The 25482-nt window shown below is 41.4% G+C and overlaps 1 protein-coding gene across 1 annotated transcript in view; it reads right to left on the bottom strand.

Moving 5' to 3' along the window:
• Positions 1-24968, bottom strand: part of arhgap35a (Rho GTPase activating protein 35a) — a 64614-nt gene extending 39646 nt beyond the window's left edge. The window contains exon 1 of the mRNA XM_082502185.1: positions 24346-24968. The gene's annotated coding sequence lies outside the window, so the exon portion shown is untranslated. The remainder of the gene's footprint in view (positions 1-24345) is intronic.
• Positions 24969-25482: the final 514 nt, after the last annotated feature.

The raw sequence follows: 25482 nt of genomic DNA, 5'->3' as shown, positions 1-25482 counted from the left end.
CAAGGAGGAAGGTGTGACTCTTTATCAGAGCTCAGAAGCTCTGCGTCCTCATTTGCAAACATCCACACTTTCCAAGATTACACTAGTAACATTTCCATCACAGCAGGATGGAAAGCAGAACAAATAATAACTGGAAAATGCTGTAAGCCAACCTTGATAGGGCATGAATCTCCAGTGATAAATAATCGTGCTGAACCTCATGAACAGCCAGTCTACAGTGAAACAACATACCACCACTGCACCCAGAGCGATGCCTGCCAGATGGGGAACGCAGCAATTTATGAACAGTCATGCTAGATTCGTTGACTCACCCAGAAATCAGACCACACAACCGGAGCACAGGTTCCTACATTGACTGTCTGCACATGAATCAGCATCCATGGAAATTATTGGTGAGGTTTATCAGTATAACAGCTCTGACTGCCTTATCATAAAGCATGTAAACTTTTTTTTTTTTTTTGCATCCCACAACAACCTGTGTGCCACCCACTGAACACAAACCACAACTTGATTCATCTATACGCAGCAGAGAAGCTGGGGTTTATTATCTATAACCCTCCACGTAAGTGCGCACAATGATCATACTCTGGCCACTGCACTGAGATATGAGTTGTCTTTATACACACAAACCATGTGAACCATACAGCTAGTCTTCTGGAAGGCAAATTTATGGACACACACGTCACTGTATCATGAATGTGTCTGTAGGCAAATTATTCAGCTTCTGCTTTGACAGCATTTTCGCAGAGCTCACTTCTCACACACTGAGGACAAAAAAAGAAAATCTACATGCCGGCAGAGGAGACACCCTTTCATATTGATTCCAAACCAACTACACAGACGCTCACGTAATTATCCAGGCAAATGAAGAGAGAGAAGCCGTTTTTTCTGGTGTGTGTGTAGTCAGATGTACACATGGGTGAATGTCTAGATGTTCTACGCACAGCTTTAAGACATTAATCGAAAGTGTTAACGCATATTCTCACACATACAGCACGTAAACATCTTAACGCCCGTCTCGGATTGTTTCATTCAATCCACATTAACAACAACGCTCACCCACACTGTCTCTCTGTGCACCAAACATGCAGCGCTTGCGGTATAATAGGAGAACACGCAGCATAAAGACAGCACAAAGGCAGCTGGACCTGACTAGTGACAACACTCCCATTCATCACCAGGCCCCTAGAGACTCCACATCCCTTCACAGTGCCAGCAGTCATCCAAGTACACACACAGGCACAGCGTACAACGGCCCATGTCAGCATCACACCCAATCGAATAGGGTTACGTGTGTGTGTGTGTGTGTGTGTGTGTGTATCCACATATATTATTCATCTGCATGCGAGCACATGAAAGTGTCTCTGCTAGCAAAGATAAGGGGCTTCTTTATTTCAGCCTTTCGCCTGTGTGTGAATGCATGCATGTTCTTCCAATTGTCTATTAAACAGACCATTTACAAAAGGGAGAAGTGGAAACATATAGAGATAACAAGAAAGGGGAGCAAAATGGGTTCTGGGACAAGGAACAACAAGATGAGGCAATAATAGAAAAATCACTTAATAGACAGAGGAATAAGAGAATATAGGAACAGGAAGGAAATGAAAGAGAAAGCGAGGCTTGGAGATGGCAAAGAGGGATTTTTATAATTTTACCGTATGCATCCTTGAATTTTTGCAGAGATTTGCAGGAATCAGTCAAGTACAGCCGAAGAAAACACAGTATATTTTGCCATCCTATCCTAGCCTACGCTACTAAGTATTCATCCACCCCATCAGCGCTAACAAGCCAATCCTGTCGGCACTCACAGTGAGCTTTATTTCATCTACAGCGCAGTCAGCTTCCACAAAACCAAACATGCATGCTGGCACAGGCACAATGAATTATACCCATACAAAAAACAAAAACAGGAAGAAAGACATGAAAGCAAAAAAATCATCCTTTTTCATACTGAAATGAAAAAAATAACACAAAATTTCTGGGCTCTCTTATCATCCACCATCTGTCTGCACCAGGATGAACAGTGTTGTCGTCAAACGGGCGGCAGGTGGAGAAGTGGGATGAGGTGCGGTAAGGGAACAGGTGTGGATTTGAAAGCACTGCTGAAGCTGCTCCACCTCCATATTCACAGGTGTATTTGTATCTGTAAAATAGCTGGTAGGAATGAGCAAGGATCACTAAGGAAAATATGGTGGGGCTAAAATTGTGAACCTTGGATAATTAAGCGTTTAACCCCGCCCCCAACTATTCATTCAAGCGGTTACAAAAACAACTATTGGCAATTGTAGGTACTACTTAATGTTAAAAATTCACCTGCAATAGGAAGTCATTTCATACAATTTATTACATTTCTGGGCAAATTATAGCCGGCTGCCAAACAGAATGTCTTTGTTAAACTTTCAAATAGATATCTCTTTCTAAACTTTATCACGGTAAGCACGCTGCAGAAGCGCAGCGCTATTTTGTACAAGTACTGCAACCACATTATTCGCCGGGGAATCTGGATCTTATATTTTTCATTTTTAAAAATGATTTAAATCATTCAGCTGATACAGCCTGGTCGCTCCTCTGTTGTGGTGCCATTTCACAGACCACGCCTATGACCAGTGCAACGATCAGAGCGTTCAACCCCAACTTATAAAGGATGCACAGCTGCAGGTCCCACGGGTTTATACAGATTTTGAATTTGTGCAGTCATTAAAGGTGAAACCTATGGAAAGAGACCCCTTTCCATATTTTACATGAAAAGCTATTAAAGGGACGCATGTATTAAAGTGGTGCAGTGCAGGGATTCGGGGATTTGTCATATTTGAGCACAAAATCTCAGTCTGCTTATGGGTGGAAACAAAAATGGCACGGCAACTGTATGAATAATAACGTGTATTCAAAGATACACACACTTCCACGGGCAGAAAGACACTCATAAGCGCACAAATACCCACAATAGAAAGTCGGTCAGTGAATGGGAGGAGGCAGGCAGACTAGCAGGTGCTGTGTTGGTGGAAGATATGGCTTCTGTCCACCTCAGCATTTCTAAACACTCAGTTATCTTCCCTCTCACAGGAGAAGTGGTCATTTCTTTATTCTTTTCTCCTCTGCATCACAATCCTTTCCTCATTTCTGCTTTTCCCCTTTGCTCCAGCCTTCTCTCCTGACTCATTTATCTACTCCCCCACCTCTCTTTTTACATCCTTCCCTCATAGCCTTTATCTTTTTTCAGCATTTTCCTGCTTTTCCTTTTCCACTCCACCCTTCTCCTCTCCATCCCCTCCTTCCTCTGCTCCTTGTCGTCTGCTGCGCTCTCAGTGGAGCAGTCCATTCAGCAACAAAACAAAGCTGCCTACAGCATCACACACAGGCTAATCAAGCAAAACAGAATGCAGCAGCCCTGAGATCCACTCAACAGTACCATGATACCGGCCGGCAAAGAGACCAATTCAGGGGGAGGTAGAAGATGAGGTAAACCTGAAGGAGGATGCACAGGGACAATAACGTTAATGTCGTCTGTTACATTTTTACAGCTTATAAGAGCTGAAAGTAAATTCCATCCTAGAGGATTTGGCAGTGTTTGCCTTTGCTTCATCTAAATGAATGCAAATATACTCCAGCACCCGTAAGAGAGAGTGAAGAGAATGAGTTTGACAGTGCAAATGACCATGAGCATTATAGGTTAAGATGAGGTAAGATGAGGTGGGAAGGAGGGCTAAAGGAGGATATGGAGGAGAGGCAGAAAGATAATGGGGTGAAGAAAATTCTCTGACAGGTCATCGACAGTGAAGCAGAGCATTCATGACGATGATGAAACCCAACAATGGTCAGCTGCAATCTCCTCCTGGACAGAGGATGAGCGTTTGCAAGCTAGCACGGCAGCCACTCCTCTGTGGGAGGGTGTGTGGTGGTGGAGGGAACAACTGCTGTTCAGCTTCAGTAAAAATAAAGAAGCTGGTATTGCAAGATATGAAGATAGGAGAAATATGTAAACTTGCCAAAGCAGCGACTAGAGGCTGCATCAAAAGCTGATGTATTAACGAAGCCTATTTAAAGCTATGTGGATGGGTGGATGAGGGATCACTCACATAGCTACAGATAAATGTTCACATTTATTGAAGAGCAGACTCTTTTGCCATGGTGGGATTACGGAAGAGAAGTGTTGTCATTAACATGAAAACATCCTCTTTTTACTGGAGGGGGACAGAAAAACAAGGGCAGGCTGTTTGAAAATGCTGCACGGGTCGAAAATTAAAAGAAGCCACACCTGCCAAGCTCGCTCACTTTTCTATTTTTAGACAAAGCAACAATTACTGCCTCATTACATTTTCTGGTTTATGCACCTTGTCCTTTATGTACTTTATCACACATCTGTCAATTTAGATAAGAAGCTCGTTTGCATGGATAGGAATATAGAGTTCTTAGGCCCTGAACTGTCTTTAATATTCAGTATTTCTCAACGCAGAGGATACTATATTCACCATTTGTGTTTTATTACCATTCACAGTAGAATCTCACCAGCCTTGTAGCTGCTGTAAACTGTCACATTATCCCTCTCTCATCTTGACTTACTGCTACTAGGAAACCTATCCTGCAAAAGTACACCCAAAGGCTACTACACAGCTGATAGCTGCTACATGGAGAGAAATCAACAAATACTATAGAGTATGTAGCACATGTCAAAAACACATGTATGCATTTGCAAAACTTCCCTTCCAAGATGTAGACAGGACTAGCACAAGCTTGATAAACCACAAATAAGCCAGATGAAAACGCCTGACACTCTTCTAAAAACACCCTGCTGGGAGCGTTTGAGAGCACTCTGGAAGCTGTGATGCCTTAATTGCTACGATACAAAAATGTCTAAAGAAGAAATATGTTGCAAGTACCCGTTTCTACCTGAATGCTGCTTAACTGGTAGACCAACGGAACAAAATGAACAACGTGTTCCTCCAAGCATTATTTTTCATAACACAATTGCGGCAGTTTGGGGATGTCATTTGGTACAGACAGACCAGCAGCAGTAACTTCTCCTCGAATGCTGTTAAGTGCTTAGAAGTAGGGCCTAATAGTTGGTTGTGTACACTTTGTCCCACCCGTCCTTTACTGTGAGGCCAGGTAAAAAGTGATTGTAACAAGTTGTGCGTTCTACCCAGAGTTTAACTTTCTTTTAGGCCCGTGGAGATGTTGACCTGTAAATGTTCAGCCATCCATTTGGATAGGAAAGACATGCAGTGCTCACCACGGAAAAGACACTCAGTGCTTCGTCACACTTCTGATGTTTTAGCATCTTGTAAAAATGCAGGATGGCGGCCTTAAAAAGAAAAAACAATGCTTTGGTGTATAGGCTTTTTAAAGTGCCAGGAACAGGAACGTACCTTTGATGCGTTTTGAAGTCACAGCTGGAGTCAACAAATTAGTTGGAAATTTTTGTGATTATCTATCCTAACAGTAGTCTAGGTGTAGATGGAAAGAAGAGCCACAAGACCGAGCTCAAAAAAAGAGCAGGCATCAGTGAAAACACATGACAGGGTAAAGCTGCTAAAGCGGCTAAAGCAGCTTAAACAGTGTGCCGTACATGAGATTTGCCAATTGGATGTATAGAAAAAGTATCCGCTCAAACAACTCCAATGTATTTAGTATTTAGTATTTATTTATTTATTGTCATTGTCAAGAACAATGAAATTGCGTTTGGGGCTTCCATACAACCCAAAAAAAAGAAGAAAATAATAAATACCCCTTAAAACCCAAGTGTACATATTTAACCCAGTGTGACTCCAATGCAATAAGACAATCCTTAGCAATAATGTTCGTAGAAATTCAGACAAAGACCTGAGAAACATGACAAAATACAACAATGCACCCATTCAATATTATTGTACTGTGAGATATGATATCAGATATGATAGTTATCTATTTAAGAAAGATGGTTTGTGATATTGAAATATAAGTATATAAATGAATTTATGGGGGGTTAATATCCATTTATAATATTTCTTTCTGAGGTTCACCGTGTGACCTTTTTATTTCTTCTGAGCATATCCTGCTGATGCTAGATGGGAACAATTCGGTGCTCCAAAGAAACTATGCTGATGATGGGCAAGTTATTTGTGTTCAAGGTTTAAGGTTGTCCCGTAGGCAGAATGTTTGGGTGGGATTGAAGTGTTAAAAGGAAACAGTGGGATGGTAGGGAGGAAGAGAGAGCAGAGTGTGTTGTGAGGAGGAGGAGGAAGGACGATGGTAGGCAGCAGATAGGACGGCGCAGCGATGAGACGGAGAAGCACGGGTGATGGTGTGGAGCAGTGGAGAGTGTGATGGCAGGATGGGATTTGAGTCTTTTAACTTCATTAGTTCCGCCTCAGTCTGGGGTCTGTAGATTATGTCTAATTAAGCAGCTTAACATGGCTTAAAAAGCACCACACAGAAAGCACAAGAGCCTTATCTGTCAACCTGCTCAAACGATTCTCCGCTTCTCCTTTCATTCTCGTGGCAGGCTAACATAAATTCTCTTTGCATGGCCTTTATGCTAGAGAGATTAGAGGCTCCAACATCGGTGTGAGCTGGATAGCTAACAGCTGCAGTGATAGCAGTGTGGGCTGTGGAAACAGGGAGAGAGCTTGTGTGGTGAGGAGCGGGGAGACAGAGGGGCAGGCAGATGCTTCCTTTCAGACTGTGGGGAGAGACAGTCGATAAAAAGGGTGGGGTTCAGCGAACAGGAGTCATCCTGAGTCCTGTCATTCTAATCTGCGTTAGTACTCCAGTAAGAATTAAGCCAGTCTGCACACTATTAGGTGTAATAAGACATAACTACTACCCTGCAAGTGTAGTCTAGGCGACACCCTAATATTACAGGTGACTTGTTGCCTTACTGCAGTAAGGCAAAAAGAGCAACATTGCCTACAAAATGCACACTTATTACTTCTCTTTTGCTTTGAGAGCATAGATATGTTGGCTGCAACAGCCTTGTATAAAATAATATTCTATTTGTGGTAGCAGCTGTGAGCTGTAGGGTGGGTAGTTCAACTCTGGCTTCTTGACTGGCATAAAAGTTTAAATTAACAAAAAAAGTCAAAGCATAAAGCATAAAAATGTATATGATACACATTTTATCAACACACTTGTAAACTAACTAATTTGAAAATATAACATTTAGATGGACATACATATTTATAATATGGAGTTAATCTAATCTGGTTGCTCCCTAGCAGCGGCATATTGCCTGGTGTACTGCTCTTCTCCTCTCATTAGCTATAGCTTTTTCTTCCTGAGCCTGTCTTTGCATCTCCTCGGGACGAGCCCTTCGAGTCTTTCAAAATACTTTGCAAAATTAATCTGGACTGAAGGATCAAACATTCTGTGTTAAGGTCAAAGAATTAACGTTACTGTTATCCACTTTCACAAGCAGCAATACCGACTAGAAGCTATGGGCATAAACAATCCAGGTGTAGCTTAACATTAATATACACAATGCTCTGCAAAGGTCTTCTGCCACCTCTCATTTTATTTTATATTTTGCTTCCAAGGAATCAGACCTTCTTGCAATTTTTAAAAATGGCCTTGAACAACAGTTCTTTGGTCTTTTGGAAAGTTTTTTTCACTTATTTTCAGTCCAGTCTTTGTACCTTACCATTTTCAGAGAACTGTTTCACCAAATGGAGGAATGTTTTGCCAAAGCCTTATCAGAAATCGTTTCAGTGGAAGTGTGGATGTCAAAAAAGCCATTCTTCAGAAAAGAAAACAGGGTGAAAAGTCTAAAGTATGCCAAATTACACAAAAACTGGAAGGAAAATGAGTCCCAACAGGTTTTATAGAGTAATTCAAGGTTCAAGGTTCAAGGTTCTTTATTTGTCACATGAATTTAAATTTAATGAATTTAAATTGGAATTTTTTGGCTCAGATCATTGTCAATAAGTAGGGAGAAGTTCAGGAAAGAGTTACAACAGGTAGTCTGTAAAACACAGCAGAGGGTCTGTCATCATTTGAGGTTGGACTTCTGATTTTGATCCACCATGCAATACCATCTAGAAAGCATCAAATTGGCAACAGATTAATTTGCCAGATTCATAGAAATTTTCCCAAACACACTGGCAATGCAGTAAAAGCATACCTGGACAGAAGAAAATGTAACAGAAGAAATACTCCTGAAGACTACTTAAAGAAATCACAAGACAGCTGCCTAAGAAAGTTCAGGCTGTGTTGAAGAATAAATGTGATCATACTAAATATCGACTTACACACTCCCTTGAACTGTGAAAACTCTTTTTGCCTTATATTCTGAATTTGTGTGTGTTATTTCAATAATTCTGCACCTGTTTTCCATTTTGAACACCTGGATACCTATTGCTCAATACCACTCCTGGAAGCAAAATATTTTAAAAAATATATGATACATATACAAATTAGAGATGGCACGATACCACTTTTTTATGTCCGATACCGATATCATAAATTTGGATATCTGCCGATACCGATATGAATCCGATATAGTGTTTTTTAATCAACAAAACTGTTTTTTAAATATCTTGCTGCATTTTGCAAGTCTGCAAGTTCATACTCAAGTTTAAAACAACAACTACACTAAAGCTATTCTGTTATACCTGTATACAAAAAAAATATTTCATAGTTCAGCAATACTGCTCAATCTAATAAACTTAGACCTACACCATCCTCCCTATTCTGGTATTTTAAAGAGTACTTAGCGTAAATATTAAGCAACCTAACTAATAGGGTTCCAACTCCCAGCAACAACAAAAATAAATAAATAAAAAATAAGGAACCACCCCTCACGCTCCACCTCATGATGCTTAATCGACGTAATCAACCTTAATTTGATGCAGTGTGAAAAAAAAATGCACAGAAATCAATTATTTTTCAAGAAATATTAAATAGATTCAACATCTTTCTTCAACAAAATTGCAGACTGCACAGATGGTACCTTCCCAAAGTAAAAAGTACTATAGCTTACTAGGGTATATATTAGACTTAATAGTCACTATATACAGTAATTGACTTCTATTCATTTTACATCAGATTAAAACTTTGGGTGTCAGATAATTATTTATTAAAAGCTAGACATTTTAAATGAGAATAAGAAAGAAAAGTATGTCTTTGTGCCCCCTTTTCCCTGTTCATGCCCTATCGGCCCCCCTGGCTAAACTTTGCTAGATACGCCCCTGCACAGTTACCAGCGTCAGCTACGTAGAAAAAGATCCTCAAGTAGAAAGTAATATTAAATACATTCTAACAACAGCTTATCAAGCTTAAACGTTCTGCTGTTGTTCAGCCGCTGGTTTCCTCTTTCTGGTGCAAAGTGGGCCAAAAACAAAGACGGACTCGCGACAGAAAAGCCGATCAGCTGATCATTTAAGCAGTTTCACGATTGAAGTAGCAGCCGGAGAGCGAGAGGCAGTCGCTTGTTAAGCTTAACGCAGGAATGCTTTACAAACATTCAGAGATGGACTTACACACTTGCTTTACTTCTCTCGGGGATAACTTTGTCGGAGATGAAATGCCGGGTTGCTAGCGAAGCTCCACATGCTATCCAGACCACCGACAGGTCCCGCATGCCACAGCTGCTCTATCACGTGATGCATACTGCTCCGACTGCTAACGTTCTGAGGTGAGTTACGGCGTGTTGCAAGTTTTGTGAGGTGCTTTCGTGATATTTAATGGATCGGATTACATTTTTTATTTTTCTCCGATATCCGATCCAGTAATTTAGGTCAGTATCGGACCGATACGTAATATCGGATCGGTCCATCTCTAATACAAATAAATAAAAATAAAAAAATAATATATATATATATATATATATATATATATATATATATGACAGGCAACTCAACACGTTTGCCCAGTACTGTACATATACTTTTATCATTACTGTTTCTTATATCCTTCCAGTCAGAGTAATATTGACTTGAATGCATTAGTTAAATCTGTAGACAGCTTCGGAATACTGCAACAACACTTAGTGTCTTGCGTTTTTCCATTTAGGAATTTAGCAGCCTTCTTCTTGATCATTGCCACCAAATTTATGTAAACTTTGGCCGAGTCAGGAGAAGTTCCAGGAGAAAATTGAGTAAATGATAAGAATTATTTATTGCAGCCATAATGCATCTGCAATGTTAACTGTGCTCTTGCCCTTATCTTGGACTCAACTGGTGACCGAGTACAATTGTTTGTGCAACAGCAATGTCCACACGTCAAGAAATGTGTGTTTACCCCCAACACAAAGACACCAAAGACAAATTCCTTCAGATGATTAGAGTTTTGGCGTTCCTTGTAAAGCGCTTATCTTGCCAATGATCAAAGCCAGTGTATGATTCAAAACTTCTACTTTAACCGCAAACACTCATAAAACAGTTACAAAACAGTGGGTTGGGTTATTGTGAATCATGTTTAGTGAAACACGTCATGCTAACAGTATAGCCAAAAAATAAATAAATAAATAAATCATCTCATCATAAAAGAGTTTTAAACATTCCAAAATTAAAACGTGCAGGTATGGCATTCTGTTCAAGAAATATTTGTAATGTATTTCTACTAATGGCAAAACATTGTATTATGTAAGGCTAAAAACCAGCACTAGCTGGTTAGGTAGTACTTTGTACCAAGATGGTATGAGTCACTGCAGCACACAGTTTCCCTTCCGTCTGACATAAGAGGAAAAAAAGAAGTATAAACAGTAAACAAAACAATGGCAGAAGCTCTTGGCAAGCGACAATTAGAAAGCAGGATGGCCATTTGTTTTTAGCCACAGCACAGACCATTATTCTTTCTAGCTGCACTTATGCTTCCTCGCTTATGACGTCACAGCCACCGGCATTAAGAGACACTGAGGCCTGGTCCCCAAAGCAAGCTGAGATCATGTAGCTTATCCTGCAGTGCATTTTGGATCATTTCTATGCTATGACAGTGTTTCTCAGTGTCTTTGACAGTGATTTAAGGACTCTCTGAGTGAGTATTAAAACACAAATAATGCACGTATAATGCTAAAGTGGCTTCAGTAGCTCAGAGATATTCAACAGAAACAACAGTGATCTCTCCCACGGCAGCATTTTCTACAAATCTCCCTTTTAAATTGAAATGTGCTCGCGTGTGGCGTCTCCACCTTTCACCATACCCCACCTGCAAATTGTCAAGACAGAGAATCATCACAGAAACTATGGTACTTTGTGACATCAGACATGCCTGGCTACCATATGTCACGGCAGAGCAGAAGAATGCTGGCAGTTTCACACAACTGAGGAGGAGTTAGACTGAGCTGTAACAAAACACAGGAGGTCACTTGGAGTTTGGCTTCGCTCAGCTTTTCATGCCAAGCAACATTCCCCACCTCAGGCAAGAGTGCACCCACACAGCAGGCTACAGGTAGACAAAAACACTCCCTTGTTTTTTTCAATATCCTTCTCCCTCCCTAATCTTCTTTATTCCTGTGATATCTTTTGTGGCACAGGTATGCAAACCTAAATCCATATGCATAAAACAGTTCCCCTCTAATCCGCAAACACCCTTCTTCAGGATGTACTGTATTATCTTGTGCAATTTCACACACACTGAGAGGCAAGATGGCTGCTCTCAAAACTGGCCCATCTTGTTAACACGCATGAACACACCAGGGAATAGGGGAAACTGTTCACAGGGACTGTAATGTGCCGATGTCAATGAGTAGCCTCGGAGCAAAACTCACAGTGCGTCTCTTTCTGACACCAGCTCATCTAATTCACTCCAGGTGTGAGGCCCATCGGCACAGAAAATCAGGCGTAATGTGCAGACGCACAAACAGGTGTGCATCGTGAGGTGTTCAAGTTTGGAAAAGTGAGAGGGAAAAGAAAAGAGGAGAAGGGAAGAGAAGAGAAGAAAAAACACAAAGTAGTGGACAACTGTGAAGGGAACAGGAGAGTTAGATGGTGATAAAAAGATAAAGTCAGAGCCTGACTGACGTACTGAAGAGAAAGAGTGTGGGACTTGGAATAGAGGGAGAGATGAAGAGAGAGCTGCTATCTGATAGAAGGGATTTGCCCTTCCCTGGAACAGTAATTTACTAAAGCCATTCTACAGAGACCCATCAGTGGCGATCTGCTGGCAGATTAGACGACAAAACCTCATCCCTCGCTTTCCCTCCAGCCAATCAGCGCCAGGCACCGAGCAGAGGGTAGAGGATGAAGGGAGGACAGTGAAGAGGAGGGGCAAAATTTCCTGTCACTGTTGAAATCGGGGAGGCCACAAACACAATGGTACTCACAACACATGCACGCAGAATACATACAGGAGATTGAATTGGGCTCAGAGCTGTTGTGATTGCATTTTACCATCCTCGGGATAGAGCAGGTAACACTGTTTGGTTGTAAGAGCTGGGGATTTGTCATTTATAATCAGTTTTATGCTCTTGTTTCCCCTGGACTCACTTTTCCTTTTTTGCAGTTCGTATCATGCCCCAAAGGCCCTCGAAGCATTCCGCTGCTGTATCAGTCCAGTCACTCGCCGTCCAGCGCTAACCTAGCGCTCTCCGACTGCCTCCTCCCCATCCCACTTCACATGCACTGCAGAGGTTGTCAAGTGTGCCCCAGCTGTGCAAGCAGTGGGAACTGTTTACAATGGTACATCATCAGTGAGACCCAGGAGCCCCACACGCTAGCAGAGCTCTCACAACCACCGCTCAAGTGTTTAGCACATGATGTTAAATATTATACACCTACTGAACAAGTCAGTGACCCAGCATTAACGAATGCAAACTCTGTGTTTCTTGCAGCTGAAGTTTTCCCAGCTTTTCATGCAAACGTCTTTTACACCCTTGTAGCAAAAAACAAAGAAATTCTGAAAAAAATGAATGCAAAAGGCAGCAAAACTGCAATTTAAACTTAAATCTGGAAAACTGGTAGTGTGCCAAGTATTTCCAACAGCTCCAGCATACGTCTATGCACAAATGCTCCTCTTGGCAATAGACATCCTGTGTCTCCCTCTTTAGCACTGACGTGATCAAAACAAAACAAAAGGGAGCTGTTCCTTCCCCTCTCTACCATCACCGTTTCCCGTCTGGAGCTGCTGCCCAACCTCACAGGACCCCTAAAGACCCCTGAATTCCCTGAGGAAAGGGCTGACATCACCCATCCATGTCTCCTGTCAACTATAACCTCTGAAGGCACGACTGAAAGGAAGAGAGGAAAAGGCAAGGCCTTAAATGGAAGCTCAGCTTTGCAGTCTAAAAGCTGCATGTGAACAGTCAGAGTAGCAAAATTTCCTACAGCCTAAATCACGATGTTCAAACACCAGGAGACCTCAGACTGAGAGAAGGTGTATTTACAGAGTTGTGAAGCGAAAACTGAAAAGTTGTGGATGGGACTCTTACTGAAATAGGGTTGCTTAAGGTCTAACACTTGCTCATGTGGAACACCTCGAATCATTGTTTAAGGGCAGGTTAAACTAGTCTTGGGCCTAAACAAGAACTGCAATCAAAACATTAAAGAATCTGACATGTTACGTCAACTCCTAAGCTAATGGATATAATACACTTTGGATCTTCTCCTTGTACAATCATTCTCTTGTTATTTCAGGTTCCAAATCACTTCTTTGTGACTCTAGGTCTCTCTAAAGCACATGCATATTTTCACACACACACAAAGAGCAGGTGATAGAGCTGCTCGAGGAACTTTTTTGAATAATTTTTTTTTACTGTTTTTTTGTGGTGACAAAACTTCTTCTCAACATGACCCAAAACCTTTCTGGCTCTGTTTAAAATTATTAACTGCTACACTGCACCTTTGAGTAAATCAGGATTACACTGCTCGCCGTTTCTTTCTGTCACAAAAAGTGTTGTAACCCAAATGAGGAATGAGGCGTGACTTCAGTGAATATGGATTCAAGGAAATATAAGCTCAAGTCATGCTGAAACTACGCAGTTAGAGCTGGACCGTAATGGCGGGTGAAATAATAATAATTTAAAAAAATAAACATTAAAATATTGTGCTCTAAAGAAAAAAGTCTTACTTGGAGTCATGTGGTATGTGCACAAAACTGTAGCACATGGTGTAAAACGCTATTGCGTAATGTAACAGATGCTGTTTCTATTCTGTTGTAGTCTTAAAGTCTCAACATGAACATACCACTAATGTTACCTTCTGGGTACCTTCATGCCTGTTGGCATGCCCACAAAGTACTTGCATAGATAGAGCATTTGTGAGCTGAAAATTGTAACTGTAAAAGTGCCCATCAGCGTTTGTAATGCTTAAAGTGTCACAGGTATGTTTTATGGAGGAAACAGAACTGAATCCACAATCGCTGGCGGATGAGCACGCCATTAGTCATTCAGAGTCGTTAGTGATTAACTGCTCGTGGTGTGGCTGCAGGACTTAAAGCATAAGAGCCTGCATGAATAAACATGAATAAACTGTTTTGGGTTTTTTGTGCAGGAGTAACGGTAGCTACACATAAGCTTGAGAGGCAACTTCACTCTTTGTTGGGATCGTCGTAAAATTGAGTTATAAGCCACAGAAAATTCACAAATACTGAAATACGATATTAATATGCTATGATATGATCCTTCATTTCTGCACTACATTGGAAACCTCAATTCAATTACACATTCACACAAACAGTGTTCTTAAAACGCCTTTTTAAACATTTAGTAAGTGTTAATCTTTAATTCATTGCTAAGGGCACATGTAAATGTCCTTTTACTAGTTGCGGTCTACACAGTGCATGGAAAAACAGTCGTGTGTGGCTCTGGCAAGGCTTAGCCAATTCAGGGAAAATGACTCAGTTAGGCTTGAACACTTGAAATGCAGGATCCACACCGACTAAACTACAAATGCAAAAGCCAGTTTCACTGTTGCACAAGATCTTAGAAATCTGAAACCCTTGAAATAGAAGCTAAATACCTGGTGTTTTTCTTTAATGGATGCAATCGTTTGTAAATGCCGAATTTCAATTGCATTTGATTTGAAAGGTCACATACACCTGTGCAAATGACGACAATTAAGACATTCAGCCCAATCTAAATGCTGCATGTCTTCTTTTCAGTACACATGCATTATTCTCTCCTTTTCCCACTCAAATTCCAATGTCTTATATTCATCTTTTCCACCAAAAATATGTTTTGGGTTTTTTTGGGGGGGAAATTACATGGATTTAAGCTACAGGAAACTAACCCATCAACAATTCACAGCAACATTTTCCCACAAAGGTCTGCAGTGTCTTCTCCTTGGTGGATGTAAGCTGCGCTTTGGTGAGGCAATATTTCTCTCCGAATAACCTTCGAACCAAAAACAGCAACTTCGAAAAAGCAAAATGTTTACATTCTGCACCCGTGTTTTCTTTACCTTTATCATCACAACGGCCATGCAAGTCAGTAAAGCAACAAAGAAGATGCACGAGTTAAGTTTTCGGTTTGTAATGATTCACAAAAGTGAAAGGAGAAGTTTTCCTTTTAAAACCACTGCACTCCCTCGCTTCTATGATTCATAAAGTTAACGTCAGCAGGTTAATCTTAAACTAGATGAATGATTTCACACTGCTGTTTCAAGCATAGTTTCACTTCAACTACACTTCGTTTATTCACTGTAAACTGACTTCAACATGGTTTGAAATTTTTGGGTAATTTGTGGGAAATTCCCCGCAACTCCCTCAGCTGATTCTAAAAAAAAAACAAAAAACAAAACAACCCACAATTTCAAATAACTGATGGGGAAGTGACACGGATTACTCCAGTTCTTGTCAGGAATGTTAGAAAATGGTGGATCAGGAGCTGCTGGAGCACTCCAACAGGAAATGAACTCTGACATAAGAGCTATGGACCTTGGGGCCTCGACTGCATCCTGGGAAATTATGGCACTGAGACGAGAAATGACCCATGTCACCACCAGGAAACCCCAACTCAGAAAAATCCATGTGCAATCCTCTAAAATGGCACAGTAGCTATATTAATGACTGTTAAGTGAGGGTGCTTTCAGAAGCACAAAGAGGAGTAAACACAAAAATAAACAACACCAAATCAGTATTGAGTTTGACTACTCTTTACTTTTAAACAGCGCTGTTTCTCCTTGGTATACATGTATGTAGCGTTTAAAGGTTGCCGGGTCAATTTTTCCAAGTATCTTGGGAAACGTCAAGTTCTTCTGTGGTTAATCCTGTCTCAGTAGCTTTAGCCTCATCATGTAATCCTAAAGTAACTCCATGGTGTTGAGCTCCAGATACTGTGAGGCCTCCAACATAAGTGTCAATACTGAAAATCTGTAATTCTGTATGGTTGGGATTACAGTTTCACCCTTCTGATTAAATTTGGCACAGATAAATCAACTTCCTTTGCTGGGACTGCCTGACGGATGCATCTAAAATGTCTAGAAGTTTTAAAGAGTACTGCGCGTCAGGGTAGCCCTTCCGGAAATCCTCTAAATTAAAGAATTTCACGTGATTCATCACAGGGGTTTTTATTAAGCACACGCGTATGTGTGTTTGCCTAACAACAGTAACAATCAGAGTAGGACAGTCACAACCAGGTCAGCACAAAGTGTTGCAGACTGATGGAAATCATGATCTGTCTTTAATGCAGACCAACCAACCAGGGTCACAACAAAGACAGCCAACAACAGAAAGAAAGGGAGTGGGCAGAAAGAAAGCACAGCCTGTGACGAGGACAGCATAACAGAGTGTCGGCCAGCCTAGGTTCCTTTTAAAAAAAGTGGTATGGCTGTGGGTTGAACCTAGAGAGAGCCTATTCACAGCTTTGTCTATATGCTGTAGCTGTGGGAACAAAACTCTCCACCGGAGCCACTGTCTGTGCTTCTCTTGTTGCTTTTTTTGATCTTTGCTATCATTTCTAACTTCTCCCCTTCGCAGTTCCCTTCTTTCCTGCTTAAACTCACTTTTCAAACAAACAATCTCATGTGACCTACGCACTGTATCATCCACATCGGACTACGCGCTCTTAGTTTTATTGGCGGCCTGTGCACACGGACATCAGTGTAGGCTGAAATCCCCAAATCCTTCCACTCTGTGAAGTCAAATACCTGAACAGACGGACACAAGCACGCTACAGTGGATCCCACTTTAGGTATGTCTCCTCTATTATTAAAATAAATATTCACTGACGCCGCCATCAGCCGTCACTTTCTGTTTAATGGCAGTTTTCCAAAGCGTGAGACAATAGCATGGGCATCATTAGATAAGTGGTGGCTGGATGACAGGCGGTGCCGCTGCGATCGATAACGGCAGGCACAGCCATCCGCGGGCTGAGCGGTGCTTACTCATCAGCCTCGGGCACGCATGAGCCCAGGCTTGGGCCAAAAACTGGGACAAAGCCAGATAAGGGATGTGGAGGTGTCAGGGGCCTACTGCCTGTGATAACAAATGGCTATGAAAAGCCACCTTATCTTCTCACCTTAAAGAGGATATGATGTCCGTTGTCACATAGCTGCCGAATGGCCAGAACCATGCTGACAGTTATGTTATGAGCGTGAGGAAAGGTCAGCTGCTGTTGCTCTCATTGCCTGTACATAAAGTAGTGTATATGTTTCTGTCCCCCACACAGTTTCATTGCCCTTATTACTCAAAACAACCAATTCTGAAACATTTTGAGTCGAGCTAGATCAAACACGAATACTAACCACTAACAGCCAGGTAATGATTTGCACATGTTAAAATGCCTTTGGCAAGATACAACTTCAGAATACCTAATCACAACATTGTAAAACATGTCCCCTCTCCAGATACAAGGTTTTTTTGTGCAGCCATGTATATGCAGGAGAGAGACAGCGTCAGCACGTATTCACGGTGGAGATGCCAAAGACTGCCACAGTGCTGGCCAGATCCCCCTGAAGTGGTATCTGAAGCAAATGTCTAGTGACAAGGTGGTGCCCTTCCTGTGTCCTTAACCGCGGCTCAGACGACCACTGCGCTGCTCTCCAAGGGCAAGAAAATCCAGTGATGGAGGGCGCCATGGGCACAGAAATAAACAAAAACATTTTGTGAAAACTAAAAAATAAATAAATAAATACAGGAGAGAAAAGAGGAAGCAAAGGAGCAGCGTAAGCAATCTACACAACTCATAAATGAAAAACTTCCAGTGGACCTCTTTTTGAGGCCTCTGGTTGTCTGGGTCTGCAAGCCCTTTCCCCCCCCTCACTCTCCTCTCAACTCCTGTCCCTCTCCTTTTTCTCCAATGCTTATCAGTCTGTGATAAAAGCTGCCAACCTTAATTAGAATATTTCCGAAACAGAACACTTCTCAGCCTCCCACTCTCCACCTCTCCTTTGTCTGAGCATCGCAGGTGTATGCCGACACCTCCAATAAAGATGTCAGACCTCCAGGCAGAAGCAGCTTGTAAGAGACGTCACAATAAACAAACATCAAGTCGGGATAATGCAAACTAAACATCATTGTCTAAGAGAACTAACAAACCTAAAGCAGGTGGTTTGTTTTTTTTGTTTGTTTTTTTTTTTTTTGGGGGGGGGGGTTGACCACACACAAATCTAAACCCAATTACAGCTTCACCATCTCATTTCCTACCTCTGCAAGGTCTCCTGTTTGTACACTGCCAAACACTAAAATAATTTCTGCACCACCAATTTCAACTAACCACCCAATCTAATTATTGCTAATAATGAGTTAAAATGAAATGAAAAGCAAACAGCTGAGGTGTGGATTCTAGTTATTGCTTTGTGTTTTGAGTTGCAATATTATGGCTGACAGAAGGAGCTTCCAGCCAGTCTTCACAGATAACAGCCCAACCTCAAAGTTTCTTTGAAATACACAAGTTGCTGTTACACAAACCTTTTCCCCCCTCCTTTCCCAGTGAATTTAATCCAATTGGTGATGCTCCGAGGGCTCCACCACTAAACAATAAGACTGCAGAGAGAAACATGCCGTTAAAATGAAATGTTCGAAAAATCCAGCCCTCTAACGCTCTCTACTTTCACAAAAGATGGACATGCAACAAGTTGTATCAGAATACACAAAACTATTGCTTCACTTAAAAACATATAACACCCACAGCACATGCCACGACTTAGGACAGCAAGTACAAGCAGAAAGTTTTAAAACTCTTAAGCAAAAAAGATAACGCCTCTTGATGATATACTTAATAGTGAAAGTACAGTTTAGATCTTGTGATTATAGTTTAAGTAGCTTCCTTTAGCTGCTCCTTTATTTGCGAGGAGTCACCACAGCGGATGGATTGACATGTTTGCTTTGGCTGGATGCCCTTCCTGAAGCATCTCTCCCAGGGATTTGTGTCTCCTCCCAGCACTGAACCGGGGACCTTTCACATGTTAGGAGAATGTGTTAACCACCGCACCACACACCCACTTATACGGATTTTTCTTTTATCTCTTTCATCAAATGAGGTTACCACAACCTAAAAAAAAAATAATTTCATTTACTTCTCAAGAACGTTTCAGACACTCCCTCTTGGGACTGTCCAGTGTAGACTAAACCTGACAAGCAGGTGCTGGCTGGTCGTCGCTTTTCATGATCATATTTGGTACAATCTGCAGTTGCTCTCGTCCAGCCTGCTTTAACACGACCACTAACATGATGACGTCAGACTCACATTGAAACAATAAGAACAACTGGAGTGAGCCAAGTCTGCAAAACAGCTCCAATTAATCAAAATGACTTTGTTTAACTTAAAAAAGACAGACAATCTTTCACTAAAATTATTTTATACTGAATATATGGATTAAATATTTAAGTTGGTAGATTTTTTTTTATAATACATGTACACATGCTACTGTCTTTGTGCTTGGAGCACTGACGTTTTAAGTACTACTGAATGAGGCTCAATTCTAATTTGGCTTTTCGCTAGTACTAGTTCAAAAGGAGGGTCTGTGTTAAGACTTGTCTACATCTCTCCAGAATAGTCATGACAGCTGATTGGTCAGGATTTGATTTTTTTTCTACTACCATACAGGATTTTTTCTAACAAACAGCCAATCTTTCTTCCCATTTTGCCACCATTCTTCCTTAAAAGAAGAACGAAACTGGCTCCATTGTTGCCACTTTCTAACTCCTACCCTCACCTTTGACCCTCAGCTCTCCTCTTCTCCACCCTATCCACTCCTTTTGGCCTTCCATCCCCATCCCCCTTGCATAAACACATGACCAGGCATCGTGAGTGGACTTCCTTCAGGAAATTCAGGACCACCACCGGGGGGAGAAGCTCCAGAAGAGAAAAAAAAAGTCAAACAATGACAAACACAGACTTCTCCTGCTCACTCCAGCCCAATTTTGGCTATAACGCATTAGGACTTGCGAATGAGATTAGGGCTAGGTCAGCACAACAGGTTAAGACAAAAATGAAAACCGAGTGTTGCTTTAGTGTGGGAAATGATTGTGAGCGTGTATGCATCCACAGATTACAAACATGCTCAGAGTTATCCTTTAATACTTATGTAGGTGGATTTCAGAGCAGTCTTTTTGTTGCTTTTTTTTTTTTTGAGTGAGAGAGGTTTCAAATGTCTACAGGCTTTCAACAGACCGTATAAACACTGACTCATCCAAAAACCATCAGAGGCCATTATACCCTTAACATGATAATCCAATGGAGCGTGTATTTATGCATGACAAATCTCTCATTTTAAGCTAGCACCCTGCACAGTCCACAAACCTCAGAGAACTTTAAGGATAAGAACCATGTTGGCAGTGTGTGGTGCAAACTTTGTGCGTGCAATCATAGAAGCAGAAGTCCAACCTATTGAACTCCGGGCAGTGGCCTCGTTTTATTGGCAGAGCCTCAATCATAACATCTTATCTACGGCCATGCTGAGTCATGGAATTCAGCTGTGTCCAATAGCCAAGCAGCAGGGTTACTTATGGCTGCCATTGATTGGTTGATCCCTGAGCACAAAGCTGAAAGGGCACATACCAGGAACACAGCCTGAAGCAGAAACTGGCAGCAGTTTGTTCACACTTTGCTTTACTCAAACATCCTTGTAGCGGCCCCCCAACAAAAAACTGAAAACCCACTTTGTGGCATCACACTCTCACTTTTCCTCGTTCCTAAAGATCTCCCTTCATGTTCAGGCTCCACAGCTCTTGTCCTTCTGTTGTTTAATCGCATTTGCAAAAGAGAAAACACGGCCGTTCGTGTCCAGAGGTCACCATTCCTCTGTGGTCCTTGATGGTCTCAGTAATTTCAAACATTGTCAGCACTGTATTAATATTTTTTAAATATTAAAGTACCTCAATAGAACCGTACAGCCACCATTCAAACCACTGTTCATAACCATAGCCCTTATTTTTATCTAGAAATGTCCAACAATGCTGGATTTAACCCTAACCCTCCCTGCAGCTGTCAGACTGTACAATCAGAACTGCTGCCAACAAACATAGATGTTTACATCTGCGCTGTAACTGCAATAAGTTAATCAACCGATTCGCACTACAACCTGGTTTGCCTCTTATCTGTAGTTATTTTTATTTAATTTAATAACTGTACAGTACTCTGTTTATAGTAACTATTGTCCTTAATGTAAATATGCAATAAAAATTGTGTACGTTTCTGTTCTGTGTCCTGTATACTGTTTGTTTGTGTCTTTCTGGCTGCTGTTGAACCAAATTTCCCCTTGTGGGACAATTAAAGGATTATTCTATTCTATTCTATTTGTGTTGAACTTAAAATTCTCAGATCACTAATTTGTTGAAAAGGGCCAGTGAATAGAAATATTAGTAATACTTTCTAATCTTTTTGTTCCCTCAAAACAGGGTCATTTCCCTCGTACATAAATTGGTCAATCAGGGTACAGAGCTAAACTGGCTCTGGAACAGAACAGGGTCACAGTACAGAGGCCTTTATATCAGCCTGTGCCCATCTGCAAATCTGTAATGAGCAAGAGAGCCGAAACAGAGGGGAGAGAAGAGAACCTCAGTTCAACTGAGGCAGGCACACTTTCTAATGGAAATTCAGATACAATCATCCCAGAATGCACTTCTCTCTGCCTAATAATCAGCCACTAGAACAAGGCAGTCATTGAGAGGAGAGTGACTGTAATCTGGTCTACCAAACTCCAAAGCTGCCCGCTATAATTAGCTCCTTTCTCCATCAAACACAGACTTACAGTGACTCGCAAGCAACCCTCTCTTGTAATACAAGAGGAAAGAGATTTAGCGAATGACGCGTTTTCTGATGAGTAGGAAAAATTTTTCCATGCTTGGCAGGTGGAGTAACTTCACTCTGACAGGTATGCAAGCAGTAAAACTGGAGCAGGTGCAAGTCCACCATTTAATTCAGCCAGCACAGTAGAAATCTAAGAGTCTGGGTCGACACTGCAAAGCGGCCCGTGCTGTGCTACAAGCCCGAGACACTTTCGCCCTATTGAAATAAACTAATCACTACTTAGCTTAGTGAATTAAGTAATGTTTCACACTACAGGGCTCAGGTAATTTCTAATTACCTTTCCTCGTTTTTTTCCCCCCCTGGTCCACTGTTGAGAAAACAAGTGAGCTGACATCTTAGATTTGCTGTAAGGAGTAAGTGTTCCTATGCTGCTTCTATTACAAAGCATGAAAAACCCTGGATTTATCTGTTCACATAATATGGGACAGAACAGTGTCCTCATCAAAGGATGCATTCTCATCTCTGGCCTACATGCTGACAAACAAAGCCTGTTCTCCTCTAATCTCGGGAACATGTTCAAGCCCAGGACTCACAACATGATCCCAGAGACAGACTGACAGGGGTGAGTGGGTATGCTGGTAGCTAGCCTGCTGCCTGGGCAAATGGCACAGCTATTAGGGGAAGAAGATGCTTCCTGGAGAGGTGTGACTGCACTGCAAAGGGCCCAATCAAGCACAGAACAGAAGTGCTGACAGCTGCTAATGCATTTACCTGAGCGCAAAGAGACCGTCTTACCAAGAAAACTTTGCATACGAGTCTGTGTGCATTTCCTCCTTAGTATGGTCTTCCTGACAAGGCTGATTAAGATCAAAGGGAGGAAAACTCATCAAAAAGCACATATTCAAGCACAGCCAGTAAATGTGTGCTTCAACCTACTTGCTTGAAAAGGATGCACGATACCAAAGGCACATACCCATTATCAAGGTTCCTGTTTTAAAATGTCTCCTTTAACTGGCAATGACACAGCAGCACAGACCAAACCAATGGATACTCTGTTTTAAGGCAACGTCATAAAGCTACACAGAGATCTCATGCTTTAAAATCAGCCATTGTCAGTCTTTAATATAGAAGGATCACTCTTTGAATTAAAAGCACTAAAGTCCAGTGGAAGGACTCCCCCCCCCCCCCAAAAAAAAAAAAAAAAAAACAGAAAGAAAGAAAGAAAGAAAAGGGGGTGGCTTCCAGGGCAGTGACCACTTTGCTGCAGGATTAGGCTGTGACACACTGGTGACTAGTCCTGGCATAAAAATAGATTAATAATGTTAACTGTCTCCATTAGGTCACCCTAACCAGCCTAGAACTTAAAGGACAAAGGAGTGGACATTCCACATTCAGTGAGCCAACATAAATATCCTCACCTGAGAAATAACTTGAAAGGTTTTAAATATTTTCTAGGAAGAACACAGCCTTTTGTGTTACAGGTTGGGTAAAGGAAATGAGGAAGTTAGTACAGGTACCCTCAGGCATTAGCCAGCTATATCAAGTAGCCAGCCCTGTGCAGCTTTGGCATTTACAAAGTTAATGATACATTCAATAAAGGTTAAAATATATTTTCATGAAGAAAACGTGGTATATTAAGACCTTAAACACGACTTAAATGTACGAAATTACAATAAACAAAGCTTTTTAAAACATTAAAAGTCTATTTTTTAAAGCAGAGCATAGTAAGAAATAAACTGAACATGCAAACATGCTGTGACACAACTGTTTAACAATCTTCAGCCTCTCCCAAACATCCTATCTGCTCTAACCCGATTTCAAGTCCTGTTTGCCCCTTACGTTCAGACATAGCCTGGAGTTTCTCCAGGTCTGACAGACCAATGCATTCCAGGTGTTGTTGTCCAAACAATTGTAAGGTTTGGACAGGATCCATTTTTAAGACCCCCACCCCCCTCAGTCCCTTTCTCCTATATAAACGTCCCATTTAAACAAGCACACGTTAAACCCTAACCTGCATAAGAACGCCTTTTATTTTAATACACACTCGTATCATCACGCAGTCATTATGATTACTATTAACGGGCTTCAAATCAAGCCAGCCCCCGTGGAGGGGAGGGGGACTGGGGTTAACTCCCAGTTTCTTGTTACTCGCAGCACTTCACTGCAACCCAAGCTGCAATGTTAGGAGAAGTAAAATCAGGTGAACGCCTTAAAATGCCTTTTGCCAATACTAGTTAGGTCTAAAAACTGCTTATTCACACTGACTCACACACACAATCGTGGCCGAAAAGCTACAGTCTACCTACCATATCATTCCCGTTTCTGTCCTGCTCTTGTCCGCTCCTTTCTTCCTCTCCGTGCTCCTCTGCGACCCGCAGCCGGGGAAATACTTTAAAAACCAGACAAAAACACTCCCTACAAGCTCTCACATCGATTATTTTCCGCCTTTTCAGTAAACAGGCTGTCTGTCCATTGCTTCCCACATAGGGTGTTCACTTACATCAGTCTGAAGTTTTCAGACACGAGATACATAGATGGTTTGTCTTTTCTCCCAGTCTGGAAAAAAAATACAAGTAAATTCTAGTAAGGAAAAGGGCAGGGGAAAAAAATCCTGCTCAACTTCAGTTTTTTTCACCACGGCTGGAAACGTCTTGCGAGGAGGAGAAAAGGGGGGCCGGCGTTGGAAAGCGCTGTTTCGGTGTGTTTTCCACCACGTTGTTTTGACCAATTATTATTTCCTTTGTTGTGTCAAAAATTTATAAAAAAAAGAGTCCACAGGAAACGCGACCGCAAGGATCAGCCTTCATTTACAGAAAAAGCGCCGCTGTTGGAAGAGTACAACAGTTCGTACGAAAGCCTTGTGTGTGTGTGTGTTTTTTCCCTTTCTGATGTTAAGCCCCTTGCAGGATAAATGTGTGACGTTGTGTTTAAGTCTATTTTTTTCCCCAGCTTCCCAGTAATGGCGGCATGCTCTTCACAGAGAGACACTCTCGCCCAGCGGTAAATATACACAATTACAACAAACGCAGACTGTTTATGATACGCTGCTCACCGCCACACTATTAAGGCGTAGCTAATGGTGACTAGTAAGCCGAGACCAACAGTGAATTTATTTGAAATGAACCATCATAATACTCTTCCATACGTGTGTATATTTAAACTAAAAAAAATAGTTGACGTATAACATGCTGAATACATTAAAGAGATATTCGAAACAACAAAAAACACACGCACACAAAGGGTGACTATGCTTTAGCTAGCAACCAGCTACTTCTAGTTACTTTAACCATTTCTGTTACTTTCTAGTTTCATTTCTTTATAGCCCTTTCTTTTATTTTAAATTGAAGAACAGCAAACTAGCTCCGTTGTCCAACATGGACTTATTTGTGAGTTGTATCAAAGTGGGGTTAATGTCTTTAATGTCTCATTTTGGATTACTGTTA

This window comes from Aulonocara stuartgranti (genome assembly GCF_965226115.1).
Source record: "Aulonocara stuartgranti genome assembly, chromosome: 14".
NCBI lineage: Eukaryota > Metazoa > Chordata > Actinopteri > Cichliformes > Cichlidae > Aulonocara > Aulonocara stuartgranti.
The sequence above is the reverse complement of the archived record's forward strand: the minus strand, read 5'-3'. Positions and strand labels throughout refer to the sequence as shown.